Source organism: Quercus robur, chromosome 10, assembly GCF_932294415.1.
Source record: "Quercus robur chromosome 10, dhQueRobu3.1, whole genome shotgun sequence".
In the NCBI taxonomy this organism is placed as follows: Eukaryota; Viridiplantae; Streptophyta; class Magnoliopsida; order Fagales; family Fagaceae; genus Quercus; species Quercus robur.
In genome coordinates this window covers 31,635,426-31,649,578 of record NC_065543.1, presented here as the reverse complement: position 1 = coordinate 31,649,578, position 14,153 = coordinate 31,635,426, and the positions used below count along the sequence as shown (strand labels likewise).

At 34.6% G+C, this 14,153-nt stretch overlaps 1 long non-coding RNA gene across 1 annotated transcript; it reads right to left on the bottom strand.

Moving 5' to 3' along the window:
- Positions 1-1,096: 1,096 nt before the first annotated feature.
- Positions 1,097-3,010, bottom strand: LOC126702647 (uncharacterized). Its single transcript, XR_007647807.1, has 3 exons — positions 2,633-3,010; positions 1,924-2,087; positions 1,097-1,433 (listed from the first exon to the last, which is right to left on the bottom strand). It is a non-coding gene; the product is annotated as an uncharacterized LOC126702647 (long non-coding RNA).
- Between the last annotated feature and the right edge of the window lie 11,143 nt (positions 3,011-14,153).

Here is a 14,153-nt window from a genome sequence, read left to right as displayed (position 1 = left end):
ATCATATGATGTTTTTTTTTTTTTTTTTTTTTTTGAGTAAAAGGTAAGCGAAATATTATTAAAGAAGAGTAAAATCATATTGGAATCCATCATCCAAATCACTAGGTAGTTCTTCTACCCATACATCAGTATCTGCAATTGAAACTGCTCCCCTAGTTAAGGCATAAGCCAACCTATTACCATCCCGTTTGACATGCTAGAACTGACACTACCTAAGCTAATAGTATATATAGATGATATGTGATATTCAAAATCTAGATGCATTTTTAAGAAAAAATAATTTTGAAGCACGTACAAGAGCACATGCTAGCTAGTAAAAAGATTACTAAAGTTAGAAATAGAATTTATTTATAATTATTTAACTAGTCGCTAACCCGTGCGATGCACGGGAAAGCTACTGAAAATGAGATCAACTCTAAAATTAGAATCATTTTGCAAGTTAGACTACAAAATTATGTAAAAGAATTAATTTCATGTTACAATCTAGTTTTTTTATTGGTAGCAGAATCACTTGCATGATCGAATTTGGTCTCAATGGATTAAGTGCAAATCCTTCATCAAGACATTCAAGTATTAGGATAAATGATGTGTTTTTTATAGGTAAAAATTAAGATAAAAAAACAATTACACATATACACAAAACAAAAACAAAAACAAAAACAAAAATTGTTTACCAAAGAACCTCAAATATGTAAAATTTGCCAAAAAGATGCATCACATATTAATGCATAAACACGTCTACATAACTTTTGAATAAAAGTGCAGCAACATTAGAATCAACCTTTAGGCTTCTTCACTATTTCAAGTGGCTCCTAAACAATGTCATATTTACTTCTCAGTTCTATTCATCATTCTACAATATAAAAGTCACAATCAACACGTATGCATCTCATAAAATCCATAAGCAAGTTTTTGTTTTTTGTTTTTTAATTTTCCTTCACCCTTCCCAGTTTGACTAAAGAGAAACCAAAGTGAATAAAAAAAGTTTATAATTTAAAGCTAAAAAGTTAAAGTTTACTTCTTTATGGTGTTTCACACAAAGTAGATACAAAACCATGTCCTTTTTATAAGAGTTCAAGTTAATTTCAAAACACAAACAGGTCCAGTTCAATATGACGTAGCAAGAACCTTTGAGAATGAAACTACAACATACTTCAAATAATGATGAAATTGCCCATTTCCGTAATCTGACTCTCTTCCCTACAAATAAGAGGACTCTTAATGTTGAAAGAACTTCCTCTTCTTTTAGTGGGTAAAACAATAAGATCAAAAGTATTATGTGTAACAAATATTATCATATTAAAGTGAAAATAAATTGGTTAAGCAGAGATATTCAGCTGAACACAGATGTATCTACATCTTCTGCATCATCAAGATATCAAGACCCTTTTAGAGATGATCATACAAACAAAGATGGAATGTCACCATGATACCTGAAAACAAAGATAAACAAAATGCTAAGCACACTGCCAAAGTACAATAAAATATAAAGGTAACAGAAATACCTTGAAAATCTGTTTTTTATTTTAAATATTCTTCTTCTGTAGCATATGATCTATATCAAGAACCAAGTATAGCTTCTTATGGTGCAATAAATCTGCTTATTTCAAATTGACAATTTCAACATTGTGAAGCCGTAGTCCCAGCAAATAATGTTTAAGCTTAAATGAATTACTATTTAAAAAAGAAAAAAGAAAAAAAAAAAAAGATCATCACTATACTTTATGATTCTATTATTCTTGAATAGGAATAGATTTATAAGTTCAAAATTGATTTACATCTCTCCAGTTGTAATTTAAAAAATAGTTTCATATTAGGGGAATATTACTTAGTGAATGAGCAGTGGCACTGTCTTGCATTATGCAGAGAAGAATAACCAAAATTCATAACTTCACCAAATAGTCTTATCTCAAAAAAGGTTACCTTATGAATGTAACCCAATGCCACACCAAATTTGGCCAGCAACCTTTGCCCACAAAATTTACATGTTGTCATCTTGCAATTCTTGAAATCTTCAAACTTCAAACTGGTCATCCAAATATCTCTTTTTATTACCAATGAAACCCATCATCAGAATTTATCTTTACCTACCAAAATAAATAAATAAATAAAAATAGATTGGTTAAACTCCATTTGTTCCAACAAAAATACCTTCATTTAGTTCCATTAATGTAACAGTTCCTCATGCAAAGAGCCATCCCAAAGCTATAATAAAGTCGTGCAAAAGAATCATATTGATATCTGTAACCATAAGGCATAAACTACATCTTCTTATATGAATTAATAAGTACAGCAAGTAAAAAAAATATAAAGAAGAAATCATACAGATTAAAGAGGAAATTCAAAGTCCATAGTTCATCCAGATTAATCCAACATCATTCAAAGCAAAAACCTTCCTCTAATAGAGGGAAAAACAAAAACAAAAAGTCAACCATGAAACAAAATTGATGAAAATCTTCAATTGGGTAGTCAAAATTCTATGGAGAGTGAAGCAGAAAATCTGAACCACAAATGAGAAGGAAAACGGCCTCAACTTAAAATACAAAATTCCTATATCAAAACCAATACACCCACAATACCCAAACCTAAATCACATTTAACGCTCAATAAAGGGACAAGAAAAAAACTTTACCTGCAGCAGTTCCAGCCATCTGATAGTGGCGGTAGACTGGTGGTGACAGCCTTCTAAACTCTCTCCGCACCCTTACGAAGTCTCAGGAAAAAGCACAATACGGTAGCGTGACAGTGTGAACATCAAAGGGAAGGAAAAAAAAATTGAGCCAGCCAAATTACACAAAAAAAACTCTCACTTAGAAGGAGAAGAAGATTAAGAAAGAAAATCCTAAGTATTACAACTGAAAGGGGAAAACGCAAGAAATTAGTTTTACCAGTAGTGGTTTTGCCGGCTGACCGATGGTGGCAGGCTAGTGAAGGCAGGACTCTGTTCTTGTAAGACTCTGTTCTTTATCTTTGCCGGCTGGAGAAGGTGGAGTCATTGAGTTATGGGAGAGGAGGACCGACGGTGGTCTGGGTTTTGGTTTCAGAATATCGGGTTAGGGTATTTGGTTTGAGAAAGGGGAGTATATATATTTAATAAAAAGAAATAAATTAGATTTAAAAATTAAAAAAAAATGCTAATGTGGAAAATTGTGGTAGCTTCAAAAGATTCGGTTTTATATATATATATATATATATATATATATATATAGATTATTGAATTGCTTCAAAATATTCAGATATATTATCAAATCTATGATTACCTTCAACATAGACACCAATTCTTCAATCCTGTCCCCATCACTTTTCTCCCAAATGCTATTTTTTATGTTTTACTTTGAAAGATCACATACATAAAAAAAAAAAAAAAAAAAAAAAAAAAAAAAAAAAAAAATGTGGTATTTGTTATATTAAGTAGATAATATAATTTTTTATGCGATATTTATGTCAAAATCTCAAAAAGTAATCCAAGCTCCATCGTTTTTTTTCTCAACTCACATGTATTTGTAAGAGCAAGAGCAACAATGTAATTTTACCAATCTGTTGATGTTTCAAAATATTCATATCTATATTATCAAAGCTATGGGTCAGCAGTAGATTATAACGTAGGAAACGGGACTTTCTCAAAAAAAAAAAAAAAAAAAAATAGTAGGAAACGGGAAACCTCAACTGATGACGAAAATATCAAAAAGTGGTCCACTTCTTTTTTAGCAGCAACACACTAATTTCAACATGACTACATATTACTTTACCAAAAGAAGAAACATGACTACATATAACAAATTAAAACAAATCAACAAGACTTTCTCCCATAAAATAAAATAAAAATTAAAAAAAAAAAAGCAGCAAGATAGAAAATAATAATCCACATGCAAGATGAACCCATCTGGAGAAGCTACATCTAAATGAAATAAATATAATTTCATCAAATTAAAAAAAAAAAAGGAGATAAAATGAATAAGCTAAACCAAAACAAAGTCTTTATCTTTGTTAAAACAAACCACCAAGACTTTCTTAAAAAAAAAAAAAAAAAAACTAACAAGAAAGAAAGTAATAATCCACATGCAAGATGAACCCATGTGCAAAAGCTACATCTAAATGAGAAAAATATAATTTCATCAAAAAAAAAAAAGATAAAATGAATGAGCTAAACCAAAACAAAATCTCCATCTTTCTTTCTCTCCAACCTTCTTCTTTTTCTTGTTTCTTCTCTCTCTCTCTTTCTTGTGATGGAAGCAATTGACTCATGGGTCATGGCTGACTCCCTTTATTTTTCTTTGTTCTTTTCTCTCATTATTTCTCTCTCTTAACGTGTTGCTTCACTTTGTGTCTATCAGTAAAGTAGTTGGTTGTCAAACACCTCAAACAGAGAGATAAGACAAAGAAGGTAGAGCCAAAATCACGAAACAACCCACGCTTTTTCACTTTCAACAAACAAACGTAAATATACATGGCTCTAGTAATTTTTTCTTTCTTTTTCTTATCTCTATTCCTCTCATTGCCTATTGTGATGGTGTTTTTCAATAGAATGAAGACAAAGTCAAAAGTGGTTAGGATTTTTCTGATAATAAAGGCAAGAAATGTCCAGATTTGAAGAGGAAAGGACCAAAAAGGGCTCCAATTTTTTTAAGCTCACACATACCTTTAGGACCAACAAAGTAATTCAAGCCCTCTAGAGCTGTACATGTCTAGCAGCACTATTAAGATGACAACAAAAAGACTAAAAGGGGCCCATTATTTATTTAGCTCACAAATGAAGTTAGGAGCAATTAAGAAATTTCAATCAAATGCGGATGTTTTTAGAGTTTCAAAGAATTTGTTGTGCTTCAAACCTCTTTTCGTTGGGCTTCAAACTTCTTCTTGCCATTTGTTGAGAACGAAAATTTCACAAGAAAGCTCATTCCATGAAAAGTAAGGAAAGACCATGGACCTTAACAAAAGAAGGCCCAATTCATGAAGCTAAAAAGGACCACGAAAGCCCAAAGTCCCAAAAAGAAGGAAAAAAGAAAGAAATTATAATAACAATAAAGAAAAAAGAAGAGGATCTCGGTCAGGCCAGAGGAAGGATCCCGGTCGGGCCAAAGGATATGCAGCAAGAAAAAGAATCCCAATCAGACTAGAGGATATGCAGCAATATGTATGTTCATATTTCCAACAAAAGCCATTAAAAATCTAGCAAAAAACCAGGTATTACCTTTGTAACCATGGTCCAAGCCCGTGGGATCCCGAGTAGATAGTAAGGGAGAAATGGTTTGATTGGTAGGGGAGTGATTTCTGGTAAAAGGAGGATCCCAAGGGTTTCCCTTGGTTCATATATATGCTTGGAATGCATGAACCAATGGAAAACTCAGTTCCCCCATAATTTCCTCTCAATTGTCATTTTCAACTAAAGCTGTCATAGTGCATTGAGCAGCCCACCCACTCATTTGACTTTCCAATGAGGAATCTTTCATTTATAGCTAAAACCAAATGCCCCTTTTTAGTTATAATTGCCTAAATAAGTTAAACCTCTGCCCAATGCACCTTTTCAGGTTCCAGAGGACATGGTTTTACCTAGTAGACCTGGGACGTTCTTGCCCGGGGCACCAGACTAGGTCTACTATAAAAGGAACATTAAGGCATAGCAGCAAAGGGGGATTTTGGAAGGGAGATAAAATGGGGATTTAGAGGGATAGTGTAATACTCGGAAATAAATAAATAAATAAAAGGAGGGGTATTTAAGTAAATTTGTTATGGGGTCAACTTTTATAATTAATATTACTAAGGGGTTTTTAGAAAATAAAGTTGAAACCCTAGTTTATATAGTCTAATTTTAAGTCAGCGTGTACTGACAGATGTTTTGAGATATGAGACTACCCAAAATACTGAAGTAGAGAAGATTTGACTATACAATAGAGGTAAGAGCCTAAAAAATCCCTGCTTGTCAAATCTAAATTTTATTTAGAATTAGAGTATTTTTTATGTGAGTATTTTGATCAATAGTGAAACTATTTATTCACTTAAGGATTTTAATGATGCAAACGAAGAAAAGTTTAGATTTATATTTCGGTCAATTGGACGCTATAACCTACAGATTTTTCTGTGCTTAGCATCTAAAATTTTTATGTATATATGCTCCAATGCGATAAGTAGCTGGAAGTTGTGGATATAGGCGTGAGGTCTAGGGGTCAACTTTCTAGCATTCTGCACAGTTTGGTTGTTTAAGAACTGTGCCCGAATTGATAGAATTGGAAAAAGAAATTAAAAAAAAAAAATAATGAAGAAGAAGGAAACTGTAAAATAAGAGTAGTACACGTCCTTGTCATCCTTGAGTGACATAGTACTACGCTACTCCTAGGTGCTAGCTTAATCTTGTAAGTGGTGGCAGAATATATATATATATATATAAAATATTATGATTAGGTGGAGTTTTTGGTGTGAGATAAGCAGACAATTATGAGAGATTTTTTTGATACCGTTATAAGCCTTTCTTGAATTTTATGATTATTGAGTAGATGATACTTGTAAATCGTTAGGTGAAATCTAAGGATTTAGAGAAAGTGTTGGAGAGAAGTTTTTATGGTGAGCTAACTGAGGTAAGTAACCTTATTCTAATTAGTTTTATTTTTGCGTAATTTAACTACTGAAAATTGTTTACAGTTGTTACTATTTATTTCTATTGTATTAATGATTTCAAGTAAAGAATAAAGAAATTCCACAAATAAATATGAACATTGAATATATGATTTATTTATTTAATTGTTCCTTTAACTATATTGATTTAAAGTACAGAATATAGAAATATCACAAATATATTTGAATACTAAAAATACGATTATATATGTATATATATGAACTTGAATAAAATATATTTTTGTTAGAAACTATGATTTCATATATATATGATTATGGACAAATTGACTATGAATTGATTTTGATACCCAAACAAATGGGGGTTATTCATTGGTACTCTAATACTCAGCCAATGGGGGTCATTCATTGGTATTCTGATACCCAAACCAATGGGGGTTGTTCATTGGTATTCTGATACCCAAACCAATAGAGGTTGTTCATTGGTACTTTGATGCCCAGTCACGGGGATATAGCGTGACCATAGTCATAAGATTGTTAATAATATGAATTACGTTTGAATATTTAACTATTTTGAATCATTAAAACTGCTTATGTATTTTTGGAACCTATTCTAAGATATAGCTTTTGATACATGAAAATTGACTATTGTCTAAACCATCTATGATATAATTGTAAGATTAAAGTACGGGATCTATTTGCAAAGTATTATTTTAAGATCATGAAACTTCTTTAGCTATTTTTGAAAACCCATAGCATAGTATAACTTTTGAAGATTCATATTACATCTTATTACTTCACAGATCTATTGTTGGATAGAACTTATTCGGATATTGGTTACTTATTGAGTTGTCAACTCACCCCCCTCTTTCTCCTTTCAGATTTTGATCAGGAAGAGTAGCATATGTTTGGGCTTCCGCTGGGATGTGCGCATGAGTGAAGTTTAGGAAATCAATGGAATAAGTTTTGAACTTTTATGTTTTAAGATTACCATTTGTGTAATCCTTCAGACTTAAAGGATTTAGTTTTTTTTTTATTTGATGCTGGAAGATTATTATTTGGAGATCTTTTGAGAATTTCTTTATTGAGGATATTTTTAAATTTATTGATGAAATTTTCTTGAAGATAATTATTTAATTGTTTAAGAGGGCCTTACACACTTGTAGAGTGTAAACTTTATAAGTGCGTGGCTGTTGTCACATGCCTAGCTCTTATTTGGGTTCGGGGCATGATAGATAGTTTAAAGGTTCAAAAGATATATTCTTAGAGCTTTAATAGCCCAGCAAGGAAGAGAAAGAAAGAAACAAAATAAGAAAGCCAAGGTGAAGGAATTTGTCCCATATCTTTGAGATCATTCAAAATATCACTTAGCCTCCAAAGAAACATATGCCAAAACATGCACACATCAGATATCACTCTCTCCCACAAAAATCCTCCTCACCTAACTATCTTGGAGGGCAATGCCCAAGCAAAGCCACTTGGACTTGAGTTCCAAATCCTACAAGTCTTGTGCAAAAGCACTAAGTTTGTGAGAATTAAGGCCAAGATCCTCGTGGCTGAATCATTCTTATGAAATTCATTTACATATATGTATATGTATTAAAATGTATATCCTAATCTAAGAAACTAACAATTATTTGAAGATATGTGTATTATATAGTGTGTTCTTATGCAGGACCTATAGAGGTAAAGGGAAATGACAAAACTCTATTGCAAAATAAGCATGGAGAAAGATCGTATAGTTCAAAGAATCAACATTCTGGATTCTTACAGGCCTAGTACCCTTGGGAACCACGACAGTATGTCCGAGGTACCACGACAGTACACCCAGGGTACCAAGTGAAGGAACTTTTTTAAATGTTTACATAATAAAAGATAAGCCTCAAATACTCTATTTCAATCTCTTTCTCATTGTGAATATTATGAATAATTATTTTACTTGTTTCGTAAGAGTAAAAGTTCATTTTATGATACTAAAACACTTATAATGGTATTTTATTGCTTAGGAGGAATCGCATTTTTGCCTTGAGGAGCTTTATGTGACTTGCGCACAACTTGGTTTGTAATCAGCCCCCATTTAGCTGCGGTGAACCAAGCCCAGTCCACCAAACAACAAGTAAAGGGCCCAAGATCCTTGTTTCTCCTTGGGCCTAGATACTGTCCAAAAAAGGACCCTCACATTTTGGCGACTCCGCTGGGGACTGGGAAAAAGGAGAGGGAAGAGGCAATCCCTTCGCAAGCATGGCTCCAATGCTAGGAAACACCAAGAGGAAGGAAAGTTCCTCTTAGTGCATTCAACATCAAGATCCCAAAAGTGCGGGTTCTTCCAAAGAATGTCTCACCGAGAGACTCTATATGGAATTTTAGAGAACTTCCCAACACAAGATAAGTTTTATGCATCATTATTTTCTCCATTTTATATTTTGAACATAATGGGTCATTGCCCTACTCTTTACAAAAGGGGGGGTAAGTGGGGTCATGTAATAATATTTTAACAATCAAAACATTGTCTCAGTGCTAAAAAAAAATGGAGAAGTGAGCAAAAAAAAAACAAAAAAAAAAAAAGGAGATTGATGAAATGAAGATTGTATGAGCTACATAGTAAAGCAATTGCCTCACGTTTGGGGGCTGATTTATTTTCTTTTTAAAAAAAAATTCATAATATTGTTTCATTTCTTTAAAAAAAAAAAAGAAGAAGGAGAAGTAAGCAACTCAAAGAGGCTTGATGAAATGTAAATTAAATAGCAAAGCAATTGCCTCACGTTGTGGGGCTAAAGAATTTTGCAGCAACTTGATAATTATATCATATGGCGTAGGTTAACAAAATAGACAAGTTCCTTGACTCCGCCTATGGATTTAGCAAAATGGAGTAGTTCCATGATCCCAACAAAGCCTAGGAGATCCTTAACTCTAGGAAAGTAAAGCATGGGAGATCATTGATCCTAACAAAGTTAAGGAGATCCTTTATTCCAGCAAGGCTGAGTACACCCTTGATTTCAACAAAGACTAAGAGATCTTTGACCCCAGGGAAGAAAAGCCTAGGAGATTTTTGATCCCAACAAAGCTGAGAAGATCCTTTATTTCAACAAGGCTGGGTACATCCTTAATTCCAGCAAAGTCTAGGAGATCCTTGACTCCAGGAAAGTAAAGCCGGGGAGACCCTTGATCCCAACAAAGTTAAGGAGATCTTTTATTCTAGCAAGGCTGAGTACACCCTCAATTTCAGCAAAGCCTAGGAGATCATTGGTTCCAGCAAAGGCGGAGTATTTCCACGGATCCAGCAAAGTAAAATGGTTAAAAAAAATGGAGGCATCAAGAAAATGGATAGAAGTTCCACAATAGCATCAAGAGAAGGTGGATTAAGCATGATTCAACAACTGTCTCATGTCTTGGGGGCTAAAGCCTATTGTGCAGTGGACCTTGAATATATTTTGAAGAAAATCAATAGAAACACTATATTGCAAGTTAGTAGCAAAATCAATATCATTGAAAGCTCAACAACTATACAGTGCATCTATCATTTATTGCAACTCAACAATTGGGCTCACCCATGGAAATAACAAGATTTGAAGGAGATACAGAGACCACTGAAGGACACCTACAATTAGCTCTAAAGGCCAACCATGACATCACAAGTATTTCTTAATCCTCTCAATATACCACTAGTATGTGAAAGAGCGATTGAATGGGAAGCCCACAAAAGTCATTGCCAATCCTAGTCCTTTCATCCAGCACAAAGTAAATATACTTTCATCCAGCACAAATTTTGTGAAAAATATACTTTATGATGAATCGGCTCTAGCTGAAGAATATCCCATTGTTAGGATCCCGGAGGGGATCCCATCTCTAGGATCCCGAGGGGCTCATATCCCAGAAGAAGAAGAAACTTAGAGGGAAGGTAGAATATTTCTTATGAAGGCACGCGAGACCTAAATATAGCCTACAAAAGGATCCCGGACCACCATCTTACATGATAGCCCAGGAAGAGATCTTGGAGGAACTTGGGGATACGATGAGTCAGAATATCCCATCTCTAGGATCCCGAGGGGCTCCCATCTCAGAAGAAGGAAGCAATACCCATAATTTGAAGGATCCCTTGGATAGAAAGAGACAGAAGGAGGAAGGCTAAGATACTGCTTATGAAGATCCAGGAGAAACTTTATGGATATGGAAAGGATGGCATAAATCCTACCAAAGGAAGAACTAGAAGAGGTGAACTTGGGGGCTGGCCCAAGGAACCTGGGGCTTATCCTCATCAACAGTCAGCTATTGAAAAAAAATATGTATATGAAAATTTATTGGCGTGTACTCTCGCAAATTAAATAAGGTGCGTCCAAAGGATAAATTTCATTTGCCTAACATCGATCTCCTCATAGATCCAACTAAGGCAATAACAATATCAACCATGAAGAGGCATACCGCGGTCAAGGAACTCAAGAGCTTCTTGGAAAGAATTTCTCACATTAGGAAATTCATACCAAGACCAGCCTTGGTCACTAGTGGACTATCCAAACTATTGAAAAAGAAGAATGTTTTCATATAGGGAGTTAAGCATCCAAATGCCTTTCATAAAATTTTAACAGATCATGAGTCATTTGCCTACCTTATGGGTACTAGTCCATGGCATACCTGGTATCCCGATCCTAAGCATACAGAGCATTAAAGGATACCGAAATGAGGTATCCCAACATAAAAAGGGCATGTTTAGCAGTCATGCATCTCAACAACTGAATCATTACTTTTCATACCACCAAATCCTATTGGTGATGAGCTTTCATCCAATAAAAGCCCTCATCCATCAGCCATTGCGATCATGAAGAATGGCCCAGTGGCTAATATTAATTTCCTAATACAACATAGGTCTGAAAGATCCCCAGAGCTGTCAAGAGCTAAGTTGTAGCAAACTTACTAGTCTAGTTCCCCGAAGAAGAGGAGTACATATTGAGTAAGAAGATCCCTAGAAAAGTAGTAATGGTAGAGATCCTTGGAAAGAAACAAACTATGAGGTTTGTGGAGTCAGTATTTAACAAGCATGCATAGAGGAAGCCTTCCTCTTCCAGGATCCCTATAAGAGGATCCTCCACCTAAAGAAAAGACCATAACAGAATCATCTTGGCAGAGCTCCTCCTAGCCACCAGTTCACCAATGAGAGCAACCTTAAATGACTTATAAAAGAAGAGTTTTTCCATGAAGGATTTGTTCATAGCCAAGAGAGGATATTTTATCATTGAAAAAGGAAACAAATCATTAACCCTTTGAAGAAAAGAAAAGATATCAATTCAATGACTCCACTAGAGAGTGGGAGGGCTACTAAAGAACCTTTCTAAAGGTTGAAGAATTCAATGGCCATGAACAAATTTTCCAAGTGGCATGGCCTAGGACTTGGGAAAGGGCAAATTTTCCATGTACCTAGCCCAAGACTTGATTAGAATAGAAATTTTCCAAGTGACATGGCCTAAGACTTGGGAAGAGCAAATTTTCATGTACCTGTCCCAAGACTTGGCCAAAACAGATTTTTTCCAAGTGACATGGCCTAGGACCTGGGAAGAGCAAACTTTCCATGTACCTGGCCCAGGACTTGGCTAGAAAACATTTTCCAAGTGGCATGACCTAGGACTTGGGAACAGTAAACTTTCCATGTACCTGCCCAAGACTTGGCCAAAACAGATTTTTTCCAAGTGACATGGCCTAGGACTTGGGAAGAGCAAACTTTCCATGTACTTAGCCCAGGACTTGGCCTAGAACAAATTTTCTAAATACATGGCTCATAAATTAGCCAAGAGCAAAAGTTTCCAAGTACGACCAAGAAACTGGTCAAAAGCAAAAGTTTATGGATACAAACATAGCACGTCCCAATAATGCATGCAGATTGTAAGCATATCCCAGTAATGGCTACAACTTGTAGCACGTACCAGTAATGGGTACAAGCTGTAGCACATACCAACAATGGGTACAATTTGTAACATGTACCAGTAATGGGTACAAGCTGTAGCATGTACCAGCAATAGATACAAGTCGTAGCACGTCCCAGCAAAGGGTACAAATTGTAAACAAGGCCCAACGAGAGGTACAAAGAGAAAGAGCCTCGAGTGGGTATGAAAACCCAAAAGTGGGTGTATAAAGTGCACAAGATTGAAAGAGCCTCGAATGGGTATGAAAACCCAAAAGTGGGTGTATAAAGTGCACAAGATTGACCTCCTTGAAAGGAATTGGTTCAAGGGAGCCTAAGGAAGCAAGGAAGGCGTAACTTAAAACAAAAAATTCTAAGAGTACATTGCAATGTCATTGATAGAGATTAGTCAATGACATTGCAAACCAGCTAGCGACATTTCCCTCCACCTACAAGGTGCAAACTCACCAAAGGCTTGGAGGTACTTTGACTCAACAAAAGAAAGGTACCCTTTCGGTAAGCCCACTCATCAATACCATGTTTGAATATATCAAAACACTGCAAAATGTTGTGCAAGAGGTATCACCCATGCACCAATACTTTATTCATGTAGATTAAAATGAAAATTCTAATATTTTGGTCTTCTTACTTGACCAATTATCAAAAATCAAAATTTGGAATTCTTGTGTGGTTGAAATCCTCACATGGTTTCATATAAATGAAGTAATTTTTATTGTCATGTCTTATTTGGAAATTGGTTTTTCCAGTGCATACACTGGGGGCTAAGGTAAGATTAAAAATTTTCCTTAGATATATCTTTCACTTGATGAAAATTAAGAAGTCCAGTGCAAACTTTATGGTACATAAGTTCAGCCCTGTTATTTTCTTTGACTCATGAACTATATGGTATTGTTGACACCCTATTTTGCAACCCATATTTAACCTCACATGGAGGGTAAAAGGGTAATTTCACATTTGAAATATGCATCTTGATTCTGGTCATTAGATCCTTAATCTCATTTCACCAAAATGATCTTGATGTTGTAATGATCAAATCGACTGGTCATGAGCCCTAATCGGACCATTAGATTGAAAGTTATCATCAAATCAAGTTTTAATGGCTGAGATGCACTATCACAAATTAAGTCCGACTATATGTGATTATGAACAATTGATTTCAATTGGTTATAAGTATAATCAATTTGTGATCGATGATGTGTCATAATTTGATTGGTTAGGACTACATTTTATGGTAGGGTTGCACACACCTAATTAACTAGATAGTTAAACATTAATTATTCAATGAGTAATTTGTGCAATTATCTTTTAATTAGAGTAAATTTGGAACCAATTAAGTCTGAAATGGGAGTGATTGGAGCCATTTAATGTTAATTGGGAGCTAATTTGGGACCTATTAATGTTAATTGTGCTGAAACCATTTTCTATCAAATGACCTCTGCTCACCATTTCATAGATATCTCTCATAATATTTTGAATCTGTGAATGAGGTTAACATTTCCAGAAACTAGACATCCGGGGCTTCAATTTGAGCACAAGAATGAGACAATTCCGATCAGAATTGAGGCAGATATGATTTTTCAAAGTTGGCTCTACAGGCTGTTACAGCAGCTACGGGAAAACTGAACTTTGCTTACTCATCACTCTCATCAATCTCCACATTTAATGCACCAGATTT